At 30.9% G+C, this 20,358-nt stretch overlaps 1 non-coding gene across 1 annotated transcript; it reads left to right on the top strand.

The window, feature by feature from the left end:
- The first annotated feature begins 585 nt into the window (after positions 1-585).
- Positions 586-692, top strand: LOC128280265 (small nucleolar RNA R71). Its single transcript, XR_008270445.1, has one exon. It is a non-coding gene; the product is annotated as a small nucleolar RNA R71 (small nucleolar RNA).
- Positions 693-20,358: the final 19,666 nt, after the last annotated feature.

A 20,358-nucleotide genomic window follows, 5' to 3' on the forward strand; every position in this document is an offset into this window, starting at 1 on the left:
CTGAAAATGAGTTTCTGACACTGAGATAAATTTTGTTAGCATCTCCTCAAGGTTCGGCTTTTTCTCTTGTTGGTAGGGTGGTTTTTGGAAGCCTGGAGGTGGTGGTTTCTGATACCCTTGGCCTCCCCATAAGAATTTGGGTGGTTCTTCCAACCTGCATTGTAAGTATTACTCTAAGGATTATTTTGAGATCGAGGATTATTACCTATGTAATTTAATTACTCGTTCTCCATGTTGTGGCCATAGGGTAGGTATTCTGAATTGCTTGATCCACCTCCACTTGCTTCGCACTGCATTACTGGGTGAACCTGTGAAGAACTAAGAAAACCATCAATTTTCTTATTCAAGAGTTCTACCTGATTAGAGAGCATGGTGATCGAATCGACGTTATAAACACCTGCTGTTTTCGTTGGCTTTGTCCTCATGACTTGCCATTGATAGTTATTTAGTGACATCTCCTCTATAAATTCATAGGTATCTTCAAGTGACTTATTATTGATGGTTTCGCCAGCAGCTGCGTCAACCATTTATCGAGTCGAAGGATTCAGGCCATTATGAAAGGTTTGAACCTGTAGCCAGAATGGTAACCCATGGTGAGGGCATCTTCTCAAGAGGTCCTTATATCTCTCCCATACATCGTAGAGTGTTTCTAAATCCATCTGCACAAAAGAAGAGATATCATTACGTAATTTAGCCGTTTTAGCCGGCGGAAAATATTTTAATAAAAACTTTTCGGTCATTTGTTTCCAAGTAGTGATTGACCACCGTGGTAACGAATTCAACCACTGTTTAGCTTTGTTTCTCAATGAAAAAGGGAATAATCGAAGGCGAATGGCATCGTCAAAAATGCCATTAATTTTAAATGTATCACATAGTTTCAAAAAGTTTGCCAAGTAAGCGTTGGGATCTTCGTCCTGCAAACCATCAAACTGAATAAATTGCTGTATCATTTGAATTGTGTTAGGTTTTAGTTCAAAAGTATTTGCAGCTACAACAGGTCTAACTATGCTCGATTCAGTTCCTGTTAGAGAAGGTTTATCATAATCATACATAGTGCGCGGAGTAGTACCATAGTGCGCGGAGTAGTATTCTAATTAACAGCAATCGCAAGAGGTAGCGGATTTTCTTGGTTTTCAACCATCTCATCTGTTCTGGTTGAAGTATCGTCCTCTTGCTCTTCCTCTGTGTATCATAAGCTTCGCCTTATTTCTCTTCGATTTCTGTGAACTGTGCAATCGATCTCACTATCAAACAGTAATGGTCCTGACAAGTTTCTTCTGGTCATAAACTAGAAAAACATGTCAGAAGAAAATAAATGAAGAATTAGAAAAGAAAATAAAAATTTAAATTGCAATAAAATTAAAATGGCTAAAGTAATAAAAATCAAGTGTTCCTAATATCCTAGTTCCCCGGCAATGGCACCAAAAACTTGATACTTGATATTCGTGACAGGTTTTAAAGATTTATGAATGAATCATTCTTGAGACTAACTTATTATCACGATTAAGGCAAGTGTACCTATCGAACAAAGAGTATAGTTCAAAGAAGACCGGATTGTCGAACCCAAAGGAACCACGAGTACTAGTATTTACTCCCTTTTTATTATCTAGCTTAAAAATAAAGAGGTTTGGTTATCTAAACTAATTACTAAACTAAGAATGCACAGAAAGAAAATTTGGGAAAATACTTTTGGGAAAATTCGATTGATTAAGACAATACCTAAGGAAAAATCCACCTAGACTTCACTTGTTATTTGACTCAAATCGATTTATTTATTCATTTGACTTGATCCGTAGAAATCCCTAAGTTATATTATTATCTCTCTCGAGACTAATAACATCTAAGCCTAGGTTGGATAATTGAAATCTCTTTCTAATTAACACCCTAGAATTGCAATAACTCAATCTATAGATTCTCTTATTAGGTTTCATCCTAATCCGGCAAAATCTTATCACCCTATCTCTAGGCGTGCAATCAACACCGCTTAATTATGACAAATTTACTCTTAGATAGGGTCTATTCCTCCTCTGAATAAGAGCTTAACTTCAATCAATATCCTGAAATATCGAAACAAGAATTAAGAACACATAATTAAGAACAAGTCAAATATTTATCATACAATTCAGATAATAATAAAAAGATCCGTCTTAGGTTTCATTCCCCTTAGGTATTTAGGGGGTTTAGTTTGTACTTATGAAAGAAAACATCTCAAAAGCATAAAGATAACAAAACATAAGAAAACTCAAAACTCTTGAAGGAACTTGAAGGGAGATCTTTAGTCTTAATGATGAATCCGGCTTTTGAGATGGATCAATCAGCTTTCCTTGAGTAATTCATTGCTTCCTACTCTGCATCCCCCTCTTAAGTGCCTCCTTAGGTATTTAAATAGGCTTTTGGATGCCTAAAAGCTTTAAAAATTGGCCTTTTTCGAATAGAACTATACTTGGGCTCGGCAGGGACACGCCCGTGTGACACGCCCATGTGTGATTACTCCAGCCCATGGTCAAGGCTATTGAATAGGCACAGACGTGTAGTCTACCCGTGTAAGTCGAGCTTCAATCCTGCCAAATAGACACAGCCGTGTGACACGCCCGTGTGAGGAAGTTTAGGCCATGTTGATTTCCCACGTAGGTCCATTTTCTCCGTTTTCAGCCCGTTTCTCGCTCTTTTTACTCTCCTATGCTCTCCTAAGTATAAAACATGAAATTAAAGGATTAGGAGCATTGAATTCACCAAATCTAAGGAGAAACCATTCATAAATTGGCTAAGCATGGGATAAAAATATGTATAAATTATGGTTTATCAATTAGATTTATAGTTTAATCTGCTCTACTACAACTTCAAAGAGATAAAATTTGTGGCTTCAATCTACTCTACTGCAACTTCAAGAAGATAAGACTTGTAGCTTCAATTTGGTCCACTGCAACTTCAAGGAGATAAGACGTGTAACTTCAATCTACTCCACTACAACTTTAGGGAGATTAGATTTATAGTTTTAATCTGCTCCACTGTAACTTTAGGGAGATAAGATTCGCTATGGTATATTCAATCCATCCCACTACAACTTCAGAGGTATAGGATCTGTGGTTTCACTGATCTGTTATGCCGTTCTATAGGAAACATAACCTGTAGAATCCATTTCATAGGCCTATATTTATGCCAAATGATTAAAATGTCATGATCAGAATGAATCAAATGCTCTTAACTAGATGTATATGAATGATATTTGCTTGAATACAGAATGTCATTTTCAAGAATGATCCCCTTTTAGTGCTTAGGTTGACATTGCTCATTGCTCGTCAAGATTCCGTCACTGATGTTTTACTATGCCTTTTTGTTCAAATATGGTATCTTTGACAAAAAGCCCGAATAAGTAATCACAATTTAGACTATTTGTTCTCGAATATTTCCCACCCTTAGATTTGGTTAGTTCTAAACTAGTCGTCATGTTTCAAGTCCTTGTACTATTTAAAAAACCTTTCAGAGTAATATGCAAAAATCCTTTTACTTGAATATTGTTAGTCCACTAATCATTAGTTTAATGTAAAAATGCTTGAAAGAGGTTGTAACAATGGATAAGATTAAAATTTATTGGGAGCAAAGCTCGAAATGAATAGATTAATCAAAATAGAAAACGTTGCTAAAATACAAAGTAAGATAAAATTAGGTGCCCCAAATATCCCAGCATCAGCTTTTCTGCACAAACTTTTTAATGATCATTTTGAGCCTGATATGTGTTTAGGAAATCTAGAGTACTTTGTTGATGCCCCAAGATGTAAAGTTTCTCCCCTTTTTTATTTCTAAGTGGCCAAGACTACCACATACCCCATCTTCTATCAAAATTTGAGTTACCCTTTTGTGGGTTTTCAACTCAAAACCTCTTAAGTCTCAAGACGCCTTTGCAAGTTTTCGTCTTGGCCTCTCCATTTTTTTAGGTGAAATATTTCTTGACTGAATCTAAATTCACAGGATTAGGCAGGTTTTTGCCATCCATCTCGGTCAAAATCAGTGCTCCTCTAGAAAAGGCCTTCTTTACCACATAGGGTCCTTCCCAATTCGACATCCATTTCTCTCTAAAGTCCTTTTGTATGGGTAGGATCTTTTTCAATACTAGGTCTCCCTCATAGAATTCCCTAGGGTGAACCCTTTTGTCATAAACTCTCATCATTCATTTTTGGTACATCTGACCATGACGGATAGCCTTTAGCCTCTTCTCTTCGATCAAGTTCAACTGATCATATCGAGATTGGATTCATTTTGCTTATCTAACTTCAACTCTGACAAAACTCGGAAGGAATAAATCTCAACTTCAATGGGAAAAACCGCCTCCATTCCATAAACCAATGATAAAGGCATTGCCTTGGTGGAACAACTTGAATTCGATCATTCTTTTGCTTCCTTCGCTTCAATTTCTTATCAAGAGTACTTACTGATTTGACATCAAAGTGTCCAAACTGTTTTAAAAGTTTTTCAACATAATGTTCTTATGATATCATTATACTATCACATTTCTTTATGATTTTAACACCCGATACAACATTTGCTTCCCTGATGTCTTTCGTGCCAAATTTGGAAGCAAGATATCTCTTTGTCTCTAGTATAACTCATAATTAGTATTGAAAATCAACATATCATTGTCACATAAACATATATTCATACAATTACTATTATTAAGTTTTTTGTATTCACAAATCACAAAAACCATAATTTACTAGTGTTTGATCAAATTTCTCATGCCTCTATTTAGGTGCTTATTTTAAGACATAAGGATTTGAGAAGTTTACACACTCTAGATTCTTGACCTGAAATAACACAACATTCTGGTTGCTTTATATAAATTTATTCTTCTAAGTCTCTAGAAAATAATTATTTTAACATTTCATTTGATGTATAAAATGTTTATATAAAGCCTTATGCAACTAGTCCGAGTTCATAATAAGACCATCAGGTTTAAGTTTCTTTTAAAAAATAATTTGCAACAAATGGTTTTGCTTCAGAAGGCAAATAAATTATTTTCCAATTTTATTTTCTAAATCAAAATTAAGTTTACTTTAATAGCCTCTTTTAAAAGAAGAACATCACAAGAAGAAATTGCTTTAGAATGACTTAATGAACCATTTTTCACAAAATATGCGTAAAAAATCATTTTTAATAGACTTTCAGTTCTAGGCCTTTTAAGCCTTATAATCTTCATGTCTACAGTCATTTCATATAACAGGTGCATGAAAAACATCATCAACTTTTAAATGGAAATATGTTAAAAAATTCAATATTTTTTATCTCTAGTATAATGATCAAACACATCACTATTTATAACAAATATATATATATATATATATATGTATATGCAACGCTAATTTTAACATGGTCAATGAACATGCAATTAGAATTCATATTTCATTTCTTAAGATCAAAAGATATAATCTTTAGACACCCCCACATTTTCATACATTTTAAGTTAGAAAAATAATATTCATAACGTTCCTTGTCACTATCATATAAGGAATTGAACACACACATATAATATGCAAATAATTTCAAGTATATTTGAATTAACAATCACACATTTTAGTGAGTTTTTTAATGCCCTAATTTTGTTTCAGTTACATGACAACGTATATTCAAAAATTCTATTTGTAACGTGCAACATAGATCATGATATTTCAATCAGGCAAGTAGATAGACTAGCATTACCATTAATAATTTTTAAAAGCAAACAGCAAATAACATATGATTATAAAAGTTTTTTTCTCACAAAAAATCATCTTGATCTTATCACAATCGAAGGAAAATTTCATTTTTAAAATTTTCTAATAGTCTAGCGAAAACCAAATTGGTTTGAACATTAGGAATATGAAACACCTCACTTAGGCTAAGGTCTTTCTAGATGTAGGTTTGAACAGAACCTTGCATTTTTCAAATACATGTACAATTTTAAGAGTTTCTAATATAGACAACCTCTTATACATTTTCCATTTGGGAATAAGACATAAATGTATTCTAAAGTGGCACCCCTATCTATCCCTACTCTTTCACATTAGTCAAAATATTGACTTAAAAAATGACCACACAATTATATCCTTTGCTTCGATCAATTTGGCATTTGGATTAACAAAATTATCATTCCTCTATTATCGATTTCTACATAGAGTTATAGAGTGACTCAGTTTGTCATCACAATTGGATACTAGAATAGTGAGCATAGTTGATGAATAAAAACACCAAGTAGGTTCCCATGAAAGAGAAATAGTGTACATGACACTTTTAAGTACTAACTCTTTCGTAGCCAGAACCATTACTAGACATGTATTTTCATATTATCACACTTATTTCTACCAACCAACTATGGATTTGCCACAAAAAATAATTTCTTTTCTTTTCTTTTTCTTTTTTCAAAATTTATTTTAGGTTTGTAACCATATATTCATCGTAAATCACATTTAAAAATAAATTCAACACACACACATATTCAATTATATATAAACACGCAATTTAAAGTAAATAAATTAAACTTACAACGAATTAATCTTCATAAATTTAATTTCATCATAAATGCAAAATACTTATCTTATAAAAATAACAAATAAAAAAAAGTGCGAGAGAGATAAAAAAAGATGAAGGATCGTTTGTCTGTTTGGCTAGTTAAACACGGGCTAGTTCATAGATCTTTGGGTTTCGATTACCAAAGAATTGAGACTTTACAAATAAAGCTTGAGGATTGACATTCCATTGGTATTATTTTATATGTATATGGTTACAACTATCTAAGTTATTAATGTCCCTATGATGTAGCACCAGGTGGACTTTTAGCTAGTATGTATGTAACACCCCTAACCCGTATCCGTTGCCGAAATAGGGTTACAGAGCATTATCGGGCTTATTATTTAAAAAAACATACATTTCACATACAATTTTCATTTCCAAATAAAAAATCATTCACATTCAATCATATTGTCCCTAATACGAGCCTATAGGCCCGAATCATGCATTAGAAGTGGTTTGAGACTAAACCGATAACTTAGGAAATTTTTGGAAAACTTAGAAAATTTTCCAAAATGCAGGGACACACACCCATGTGGCCTGGCCGTGTGTCTCACACAGCCAAAGACACACCCGTGTCACAGGTTATATGGACATTCGAAATGGGATCACATGGTCGTGTCCCAACCTGTTTCCGACCCTATGTAACTCTCTGACTTGGGTCACACGGCTAATCACACGCCTGTGTGGCTAGCCCGTGTACCCTTCAATATGGCCTCACATGCCCGTGTGCCAGGCCATGTGCTAGGCCGTGCTAAAACTGTAGAGTATACTGACTTATGCCACACGGCCATGTCACACGCCTGTGTGCTGAGCCATCTGGAGCATACCGACTTGGTTTCTAATTATGTACCAGGGGACACATGGCCGTGTCACTAAACCTTGTGTCACACACAACTGAGACACATGCTCATGTGGACAAAAATAGGATATTTACCAAGCCGTCTTTCTTACCCAAATTTGCATTCACCTACACAAACCAAATTGCATATAACCACAACTTCAAATGGCATTTAAACTCTTCTGAACCAAGTTCAATTCATACTATATCAATACCATCAACCACAAGACACACAAGTATCACAATTTGCCATTTAATTTCATACCAATTTCATATTCACAAATCACAAATGTGGTCACTTTCAATTATGCATTATTTTACCTAAAACCACAAGCATACCAATCTCAAATTTCAATCATTTGGCACTCATAATACCATTTCACAACAAGCATTAACTTAGCAATTACAACCACATAACAAAAGACCATTTGCAAATATATATATATATATACATAACCAAATATACCAAAATAAGCCAAATCACATGGCTATACACATAACCAAAACATACTTCATTGACAAGCCAAAGCAATTGGCTAAATCCATTATAAACATATAAACCATATTAACCATAACTCCTATACATGCCATATAACCAAATACATAAGTTCAAAAATACCAAAAACGACAACTAGATAGTGTGATAAGATCTCCGACAACTTCCAATCCAAGCAAGCTTCGAAAAACTATAAAACACGAAAAAGTAAACAGAGTAAGCTATAAAGCGTAGTAAGCTTGTATAGTTAATAAGTAAAACTTACCATTCATTCACCGTTCAAGTAATATAAACATAATATACTAAAAAACCATTTAATCACAAAGTTAACATTTATTCATTCACATAATTAATCATGAACTCACAATTTCATGGATTTAATGCTCATATGATTTTCGTACATACCTGTACTAATACGTATCTATCTCTCACCATTTCATATCCTTGATATACCCGTTGAACCATTTGGAATAATATCGGAAACTTGAGAATCTCACACCTTAAGTGCCAATACATAGCCAGAGCTATCTCAATCTCATATCTCATATAATGTTTGTTCTTGAGCTATCAACGGGTCTGCTCACACAAGCTGATGGTCAAGATGTAACTACACGGTGCCGCTCACACAAGCTGACGAGGATCCGCAACACATGCCGGATAACTCAGCCACCGGTAAAACGTACGGACCAGCATCCAAACACAATAACCCCTAATGACATGTCATTTGTATCCTATCTATTTCTAAGGTTCAATCGGGATTTAACATTGCCGAATCTTCGTCGAACATTTTCGTAAGATTGTATTCACAATTAATTCAATAATAAATCATTTAAAACACAATTATATTAATGCTTATTAACATAGGAACTTACCTCAGATTTATACGGAGAGAAACGAGCTATCAATCAACTATCTTGTTTTTCCCCGGATCCAATTCTGAACTTTGCTTTTCTTGATCTATATATAATAAAATTTAACTTATTTAATTATCATTCTATTTAATTTAATCCAAATTTCATATTATAGCAAAATAACACTTTTGCCCCTAATATTTCAACATCTTACAATTTAGTCCCTAGCTCATAAAAATACAAATTCATGCAATTAAGTCACACCCATGCTAGCCAAATTTTCCTTGTTATCATAGTAGCCCATATTTTTTTATTATTGCACACATTTACCACACAATTTATCACATTTTTTAATTTAATCCCTAATTGACAATTTTATCAAAAATCACTTAACAAATGTTGTTTATCTAACAACAACCATTCATTTTCTATCATCAAACATCAAAATACACACATTATCATCAATGGTAAAACCCTAAACCTTTAAAAAATTTTCAAATTAGTCCTTGGGCTAGCTAGATTAAGTTACAATAACTCCAAAAACATAGAAATCATTAAAAACAGGACAAAAACACACTTACATGCACTAGATGAACTTGGTCGAATGTATAACGCTAAAAATGGCTTCTTTCTCTTCAAAAATTCGGTGGACAAGATGAACTAAAAGATGGTACTTTTGTTTTCTTTATTTGTTTTTAGTTTAATTTGCTAATTACTAAACTAACCTTTTAATTAATCATCAAAAATCACTAAAATGATGTCCATCTTTGTCCACTAACTAATTAGTGGTCTAATTACCACTTAAGGACCTCCACTTTAAAGTTCCTTAGTTATTAGACCACTTTAGCTATTAGAACCCAAGTTTTATACTTTACGCGATTTGGTACTTTTTATCAAATTAAGCACCTAGACAATAAAATTTCTTAACAAAATTTTCACACAATCATACTATCATGCTATAGACCTCAAAATAATAATAAAATAAATATTTTTATCTCGAATTTGTGGTCCCGAAACCACTACTTTTATTTGACTAAAAACGAGCTGTTACAGTGTATGCATATTCAATCAAATAGGATAACATGATAAACAAGAAATTCTTAATAAATTCACATTATTACTATATTAAGAATTTTATTAAACTTCAATTTAAGGCCAATTTAAGGCCACTAATTTTTTTAATAATAATAAAGAAATTCATGCAACATAAAATCATGGATTCATGCTTCATTCAAATAATCAATCATAAAAATAATACATTTTATATGTGATCAATATTTTATTTTTCCAAAATTAGACTAGTTCTAATCTTTCAAAAATATTTAAATCGTACTTTTAATACCTATTATTGATGCGCGGGGATCTCAAACAATAGGAATATGGAAATCATTGGGATACATGTAGCAAGATGATAGTAAAAGGAGACACATGGTACATTCATGGAAACATGACATGAGCAGCATCATGATAATAACTGCAAAAACAGACATGAGTATCGACAATGCAGAAAACATCTATATTTTCTTAAATTGTTAGAAATCAAATGTTTAGAAAATTAGAATCGCTACTTGAGGCATGAATATCACTGTCCTTAAGGATATTTCACGGATTTGTGTATCCCAAGATTCAATAAGCACTTCTAGTAACCAATATGAAAACAAAAAATAAGGAAAAACAAACCAACTAAACAATCAGCTAAAGTTGTAGAAGGAAGCTTTTGAAAAAACAATGAGTGTTTGAAAGAGACGTAAAGGATAAACTAGTTGAACTATTTTGAAAGTTGTCATGCATGGTATTTACATGAGTTTCAATGGCTAAATATAGCAACAATATGTTAATTGAATTAGCTAAAAAAGTTTGAAAATGATTAGTGAATCCAGACTTAACTAAAACTAACTTTAATTGGTTAAGCTAAATTTAGCAATGTAGAATATGTATAATTCTTTGAAATACATAAAATTTCCAACAAAAAGAAATTGATAAATACTATTAATAAATTAAAAAATAAAAAAATATTTTTAATATTCTAATTAGAAATAAAATATTTGCTTATAGAATATCTCACAAATACTTTAGAAATTAGGAAGGAAAAGTGATTGATAATGATGCATTGATGCTAATAAATAAATCAAAAGACTAAAAGGAAAACAAACTTGAACAAGTAATAGGCTTTCATATCTCTTTCTCATAAAAACAATACAGAGAGGTTTAAATATTAAAATAACTGTAGACTCTTGGTTTAAAAATATTTTCAATTTCCATTTCCTATTTTAGAAAATGAAAAAGATGTTTATTAAATAGAACTAAAAATTGTTCCAATAATAAAATATATTTGATAATTATTTTATAAGAGAAAATATTTAATACATTAGTGGAATTTTTAGGGTTAGGGTTGACAAGTACCTTATAGCGAAGATAGTAAAATATCAAAAAATAGATATTTAAAAAAAACAAACATATCAATTTTTAAATTTGCTTACGGAATAAAAAATACACTTTCAAGATACCAAATATTTACCCTTTTTATAATAGAAACATGAGAAATAAAATTTTACATTTAAATGGATTTTAATCAGAGTACCAGATTTCATGTTTGAAAAATCATTTAAGAAAAAAATATTTTTTGCATTTATATGGATTTGAACCTATACTGAATTCAATTAACCTTAAAACTATTATTCTTATCATTTTCACTAAAACTTTTTCACTTTTATAAAAGTATTTTAGTGAAAATAATAAAAATTTTGTTTTCTAATTTTCATATTTTTAGAAAATTATTTTTAAAATTTTATTTAATTTTGTATTTAAAAAACTTTTGATAAATGAAAATAAAACTTATTTTCAATAATAAAACATGTAACTATTTTTCTACCATATAAATATAAAAATAAACTTAAAAATTTTACATTTATATGAATTGAATTACAGTATCAAATTTAATATTTTAAAATTATTGAATTGGGACAAATTAATTTAAAATTAAAAACTCTTGATTTGATAATTTCACTTTTACAAAAGAATTTTAATTAAAAATAAATAACTTTTTAATTTTTATTTTCACATTTTAAAATTTTTAAACACGTTTTATTTAATGTTTTCTATTTTTCAAGAAAACAAAATGGAAGGAAAATGGTTTATGTTTCCTGCAATCAAATGTATTCAAAAGTCATTTTATATTTTTCATCATATTATAATATTTATTTTAAATTATAAATAATTTTTTCTAAAAAAGATTGATTTAAGTTACTTATTTGATTATGTTTAAATTATTTTGCCAAAAGATTTATCTATAAATTAAAGGTTGAGATTGCAAAATTTTTAAAATTTTATTTGTATATAAATTAAAAATAAAAAAACTTAATTTAAAGTAGTAAAAAATTATAAAGTTTATTTAAAAAGGGATAAAGTTTTTGTATTTTTTATTATTTTATAAAATATAAAATTTATTAAAATCCGATTTACATCAACTATGAATGGTTACGTGTCGGACAAGTTCATTGTCCATTTTCCACTTAGTTGTTTTTGTCTTGTTCTTGGGGTTATTTTTCGTTAAATGTCTGGTCATTCGGATGTCAATATTCCTACTCTTGTTCCATATACTTGTATTGGGTGATAAAAGACAAAATACTTACCAACAATAAATGTTCAAAATAAATGATAGTTTTGAGTTTTTTTAAATATTTAGATTTGAATATTATTATATCTATTTATCATGTTCAAGGTTTTATGGGTCATATTCCTTAATTGGTTTGTATTTTACATTAGTTTAATTTTATTATATCTAAACAATGGCATTTTTAATAATATGTGATGAGAGTTCTTTTTTTTAATTGATAAGTGGTAGTTTTTATTGAGGTGGTTTTATCATTAATATTTACTTCTTTTATTATTTTGGTTTTAATTGTTTTATTTTTTAACGGTGATGGCATAATAGTTCGCGTAATGTTTATGTGTAATTTGTTATTACCATGTATAATTTTTATAAATGTTTTATATACTTTTTAGATTTTTTTGAATTTTTCATATTTTTAGGTAATGAGTTCTAAAAGTCCTTAGTAAAAAAATATTTTAATCCCATCATTCTTGTTTTATTAGTATTTTTTTCAGTAAAAATTTATCATCAATATATTCATGCAATCATATCAATTTTAAAAGTAAATTATTATAAACTTAGTAAGAATACATTATATAAGAAAATTTTGCATAACTTTTAAGTATAAATATTAAATCTCAAATCTTATCAAAATATGATCGTACCACGGCATATGAATGCCGAGCAAAGAATTAGCACAAAATATAAGGATTTAAAAGTGGCTTGACTGTAAGTGTGACAATTCAGTTGTAATCTTTATAAGTGTTACAATGGAACACCTTAAGCATTCCAAAGATCGAATCCAAGAAAGATCGAGCGATAAGATGAATAACAATGATCAGCCATGGAATTAAGAATTCTAGCTAGCTAATAACTAAGTGTTATATTACAACAATTCATAATTCAAGGCTAATTACGCTAAACTATATTTAGGAGGACTAGATTGAATAACAGTCAAAAGTACAAAAATATCAATTCAATGAGATAAAGTGGTTGATTATTATCCATATTGCTAATTAATTTTTGGATTAGGGATCTAAATTACTCAAACTCCTAACTGATCCAACTTTACCTATTGGTCACCATTATACCCAATTAGGCGATTTAGTAAGGTTTAACTATCGACCTCACTAAGCTAAATCGAGACAATCAAATTAGTTCACAATAGGATTTCCTCTCAGTCTCACCTATCTAAATGTTCACCAAGAGGCATCAATTCTAGGTTATGAAGTCTATTTGATTTAGTCCTTGACCCTAAAACTAATCATGCAACATTTCAATCAACCAAACACCATAAAACTTAGTTCCTACTCGTCATCAAAATAAAAAGACCAACCAATTTCATGCTTAAATGATTCATCAAGTAACCATTAAAAAAAGACAATGTTTAGAAATGTTTAGTAACTCTTGAAGAAGTCTTTGATGAAGATGATGATAGCAAGAATGATGATAGATCCACACCTTGATGTAATATTTTTGCACTTTTGACAACTAACAAAATATGAATCTATTGAATGTTTTAAGGGAAAACCATAATAACAATGAAGATTCTTGTATCTATGTGAAAGAAAACTAAAAAAGCAGTAAAAATAAAGAAGAAAGTAACAACAAATAACCACTAAGCTAAGAAACGAAAACTTAAAAGCTAAAAATGGTGAGGGAATAAAATATGTTGACAAAAAGATGATAAACGGTCTCTCCTTTTTGTTCTAGCATAAAGATGCCTTAACTACATCAGATTCTCTAGCCCTAACATTAACAAAAATGCCCTTAAAGTGAATGATGTGACTTGAGCTAAGTTTGGACAGAAAATTGCAATTGCAACTTTTTTTTTTACACTCGTTAGACTTTAATGTAGCAACACTCAAGCTTTGGTGTTGCAACATTGACTGCCTCATGACGTGCAAATGTCAAGAGTGAAAAATAATGCTACAAAAGATATAGAATTAGGCGGCGTCTGCAAGTATATGGATTAGGTTGTAATGTATATTGTTATAACAGAACATTGAAGTATTCCGAGGATCGTACCCAAAGGAGGCTTGATTAGATCAATATTAATTTCTATACCAATAAGTCTAAATAGTATTGATTTCAAGCCATAGTATGATGAATCATGTAACATAATTGAATAAGAGTAAAAGATGCAGAAAGTATTAAATAACAGAAATAAAAGGATTAGGAATCTCTTAATAGAATAAACAGAAGACTAACTAGCTCCAGTGTTCATAGCTAACCCCTAATCTAGGATTCTATTCAATCAGGTAGTAGTTAACCTAGTTATTACATCTCGGCCTCTAACTAACCTAACTAGTCGGTAAGAACTACTTATCTCTCGACCTCATAGTTCAGATCAGGAAAGGCTAAGTGATGCTCAATAGACTATTCTCTCAATCTCATCTATCTAAATGACTTCCTAGGGTTATCAGACATAAGGTTTATTCTTTCTCAGCCTGAGCCAACTAATTCGACAAGTAACCCTAAAAAAGTCATTAACTATTCCTACATCCGCTCTTTAATCTCCCTCAGATCTTTAGTTACCCATGAATCTAAATACAGAAATCCCTAGATTGAATTCAAACATTGATGCAATATTAAAAGACATAAGTGTTCAAAAAAATCCAGTTTGAAAATGGTTTTCTTGCACATCAAAAATTTATTTTGAAAATCGACCCAGTTTGTGATATTTATAACAACAAACCTTATACTAAAATTGTACTTGTATTTTCAGATAAGCAGATCCTTGATTTTTTTAGCTTTCAACTAAATGATCTTCTCCGCTATTCTTGCACCACAAATTACTTTGAGCATAGGCTTGAACGAAATGAATCAAAACACAAAACTAGAAAAAGGTTTCTTTTCCTTTTGGTGTGAAAACAAAAATTCTCTTTTCTTTAATAGAAACTGGTAGAATTTTTATTCTGAAAAATAATTTCATAGATAAGAATAAATTCTCTCTATTTTTCAGCAGAGTAACAATCTCTCTAAGTTGTGTTAATAGCTCTCCGATGTCATCTATTTCTAGAAAGAGAATATAGAACCATTGTTGAATTGTAAAGGTTTATTTCAACTAGAAAAATAACTTCCTACTTAGAGTAGGAGTAGGGTGGACAACATCCCTTCATATTCCATGATGGGGTTTTAGGCCTCTCTCATATCGGGCTCAATTACGAGTCTTCCCTGACTTTTTGACCCAGTTCTATGTAATTTGATCCAACTCGATTTTGTTTTTCTATTTCCCAAAATAAACTTCAATATATTTATATTAAATAATTTTCTTATCTCAATTTTACCTCTAGTAAAATTATGATGATTTTACCCCGTAAAATTTTTTAAAACATATTTAATATTTTACAATTTAACTTGTTCAATATGATTGAATAGTTTATTTTCATTTTCGGGTTTTAAAATAGCTCAAAAATATAAACTCATTCTCCTAAACATTTTTAACTAATTCATCTACATTTTTATATGAACCATTTCTCATTTCCATTTCCATTTTGAGAAAACCACATTTATTTTACAAATGATTCTATTTCTCCATTTCGAAGAAAACGATAATCATTCCTAAATGTTTCCAATTCTTTTATTTCTATTCATTGCGTTCGTTTTGATTCAAACAAGTAATTCATTTCTGGTTTCAACGAGCTAGCAGAGGGACCGATTAGACATATGCAATTAAGGCTCAAATGATTTATAATTAAGTTTCAGCTTTTCACCTATTAATTATAAACTCATTTAGTCCTGAAGACATTCCACTATATTATCATGATTGAGCTCTCCCTAACAATATACCATTATAAAAGCATCTACTTAGTGCTTATCCAATGAAATTGTCATAAGTGTGTTACCCTCATAGGATATCCTTAATCACTTTGGTAATATCTTCTCTCCCAATATGATCCTATTTTATCTTATGGTAACCATTATATGTTCATTAATAAAAAGTCAATTACTATCAAATAGTAATCAAGTCATTCATCACAAAGGTGAATGAACTATGTCTATGTTTACTTTTTATCAACCATGTAATGACAATAAGAGGATATCATTTACCCATGCCTCAAGCTACGAATTCCACTATTCTGATTGATGCTACATACTGCAGAAGTCGTACACCTAATACACCAACTTTTGGTTCCTTATCTATTTGAACTCAGTCTTTTACTTACATCAAAGTGTACGAGTCACACACACATAGTTATCGTCCACTTAGGATTCAGGTATGCCACACTATAAACATCACAAGTGACTAACTCCATAAACAGATTCAGGATCTATTCATCTTGGGTCTTGTAAATGTACTGTCAGTCTAGTTAGTCACATCTGTGTCTCTATCTTCTAAGACTCATCCGCTTCGATGCCCAAGAAAAAGCATCTCCCCAATTGGACATGACAGACTACGTATTAGTCTTTCAATCGGTTTGACCATTTCCATTTAGACTAAAGACATGTTTAGGTTCGTCTACTTTACAAGCTATCTTTTCGTATTACGATCCGATCATGTAACACTGCTTAGTATCACTTTAAACATTAGACAACCAATGAGCAATATTTGTTTCCAGTTTGCTTTGCATACGAAGACCATATTAGGACAATTATACAAAGTATATTAATGCAATCAATGAATTTTATTTATTAACCCATCTGTTCAAAAAATTTACAAGTTTACAAACGAATATATTGCAATCAAGGCACCAGATCCAAAAAAAAAAAAGGAAGAAAGAAACTGATTCGGAATATAATTGATGTGCAGAAACTTGAAGAGCCGTAATAATGTTGAGCAAATCACAATATTGAACACAAGCACAAGCAATTGAATAACTAAACTCCACATAAAATATTACAAAAGAAAAACCTAATTTAAGAATTGAAATTAAACAAAAATGGAAGAAGTCCCCATTTCAGTTATGAGCACTCCTATTTATAACAGTCATGTTAGATGACTCATTTAGACCTAATATAGATGACTAAGCATTACTAAATTGAGCTGTACGGATGAAAACACCCCTATTATTTTAATTGGCCTTTGTCGTAGGTGTGTCACAAAACCAAAGACAGTATACTCCTTTGGCAGTTTGGAAGATATGTCGCGGAAAAAAGGGCAGTCTACTAACTAATTGGCTTAAGCTGGGGTTCTACATACTCAACTAGCACGTTAGTCCTCCCTTAGGCCCGAATTGGCCTAAAAGGTTATAAAACATTCCAAATTGCAAACTTTATTGACTGAGTATTCTAAATAGAAACTTAACAAAAAATAAATTATTTGTTAGCAAACATGCTCACCAAGTATTGAAAAGGACCTAATTTGCCACAATGAATTGTGGCAGATCAGACATCTGTGGTAGTAAACACGATCTTGGCCTAGGGTTTTTGGTATCGCGACACAGCCTTGTTAGTGTCATGACCTCGATGATAGAGGCACTAGGTTCTATAACACCCCATACCCGATCTAATCACTAGGTTAGAGCTATAGGATGTCATATTTATTTTCGGAGTAACTATAATCAATAGTATTCAATCCAACATCATTATAAATTTAAACACATGTGCATTACACAATACATAACCATTTTTGGGTCTTATACAAGCTTACGAGAGCTCTTTTGCTAACTCAAGGTTGAAATGGATTAAGTTGTAAAGATAAAACAGTTTTAAGTTTAGGTTGTGACTTCAAGAGTTTCCTCGTTGCGACGTAACTCTTTGACTTAGGTTCGTCGTGACCTCGAGACTACATCGTCACAACTTGGACCCTGGCCTATTTCTTATCGCGACGAGACCCCTATTATCCATCAAGGTCTAATTTGGTACCTACTTAGGCCTTACCAAAAACGTAGTAATTATATAACCATTATCCTTAGGAATCCAATTCAACCATTCACCAAATGATCATATTCAAAACACAATTGCTAAACATTTCACTTCTTTGTATAAACATAAACTTTAAACATTTCATATGATCACAACATGAACAACATGTCCATTTGAAACCTTTAGTAAAGTGCTCTTAGGTACATGCCAAAAGACCAAAACAAAATGAGCTATACAAAAAATTTTAAGTAAAAAATGACAGTTTGGATGATAATTTCACTTCTTGGGGCTTCGAGAAATACCTGCACCTACGCATGGAACAAATAACCATACCCTGAGCGATAAAGTTCAATGGTACTTTCATCATCCAAGATAATATAACATAAGGTAACATTAGCAATATGTTATGATGCTTATAATCTCAATGTATACCAACATATATTCTATATGACATAAGGTAACATTACATACGAAGGGATGCAAGTACCAATGGCATACTAATTCAATTATCGTGGCAATAGAATGATCAAATTAAATTACATATACTAAAATCTATCTTAAGGCCTTTAGCTATCAATACCAATTCACTATTTAAAACATTCATAATCATTTTGACCCTCAGTTTCATTTTTAATTGATTCAAATAGTTTATTTCGATACTATATTCTGTTATTAATCTATTTCATTACATTTTCAAGTTTTCCAATTCTAATTATAATGATTTGCCTGTTATAACCCTAGTAAAATGGATTCAAGTACACGGGTAAACTACACCACACAAAATAGCTCGTAAGAGCTTAAACTACACCACAACAGAGCACCGAAGAGACATATAATACTCAATGATCCGTAACAAATGTTGGACCCTAACTTAATCTATAATAATCTCCATATAATTTCAAACCTTATACAAGTGCATATGACCCTACTGGTATGCTAATAGTATCCTAATCTTTTACTAAATTCACACAAGCATCAATTATACATATAAGCATTCCTATACCTATAACAATTCTTTCTCGCATATTCATACCTTGAGTTCGATCACATATATAACTTTGTATCCTAGACATTGTTTGTTGCATAACAATCATTTGTCACATTTCATTTTGCAATTTAGTACATATATCATTTATTGATCATATTCACAACCACAATTAAATTCATCATCAAATCACATTTAGTTTATGTCATACAACATATTTCTATCCATTTACCATATTATATAACATAATTCAAGTAATTATGTCATTTTTCATGTTATTCATTTTAGTCCATTATTCAGATAACCTACATCAAAGTCAATAAAACAATTCATAATATTACTATATACTCACCTCAATGATTAATCATTCAACAAACATGCAAATACAAGCAAATATTTCTATCCTGAATCATAAAAGTACAAACTGTGGTCTCACGTCACTCGTCGATAACTCTCGCTTTTCCTTTCCCTCTCAAGGTTCCACATCAACATTAGTTACGAATAGTCACAAAACATAACACACAATCAATTACTAGTCAATTCATAACCGATTGTGAATTTATGCATATTTTACAATTTATTCAATTTAGTCCCTAAAATCGGGACAAGCATAACTTTCAATCAAGAGCTTCGGATTAAAATTTGGTTTTTAACATATATTCATTAAAGTCCCTCTACTTCCTATTCCTATTGGAATTTTATAGTAGTTTTGCATTTTATTCAACTTGATCCCTTAATGTATGAAACTAACAATTAAGCTTTACAATTTAGTCATTTTCTTAATATAAGCTTAGTTTGTAACAATTTCACTTCAATTTCATCTATTTCTCAATAATGGTATCTATAAAAAACTTTAGCAGTTTCACAAATTGGCACATGGGCTAGCTAAATCAAGCTCCCATGATTCTATTTCCATAAAAATCAAAGAAAATGGCTAGGGACTTGCAATTAAGGGTTGAGTGTTGAATAAAACTTCAAAGCTTTCTCTTTTCTTCTATAATGGTTTTAATGGTCTTTGGGAAAATGATGACAATTCTTGTCATCTTTTTCCCACTTAAATTTACTTATATGCTTAAGTTTATTTTAATTAAACTTAGTTAATTAACTTAATTACAATTAATTAGGCTTAAACTTTAATTAACTTATTCTATTGGTAATAAACATCACATCCCACTAACATTTATCTCAATTTGGTACACTTGCTATTTTGGCCCTTTTAATAATTGTTATTGAAGTCCCTATGCC

This window comes from Gossypium arboreum, chromosome 8 (genome assembly GCF_025698485.1).
Source record: "Gossypium arboreum isolate Shixiya-1 chromosome 8, ASM2569848v2, whole genome shotgun sequence".
Lineage (NCBI taxonomy): Eukaryota > Viridiplantae > Streptophyta > Magnoliopsida > Malvales > Malvaceae > Gossypium > Gossypium arboreum.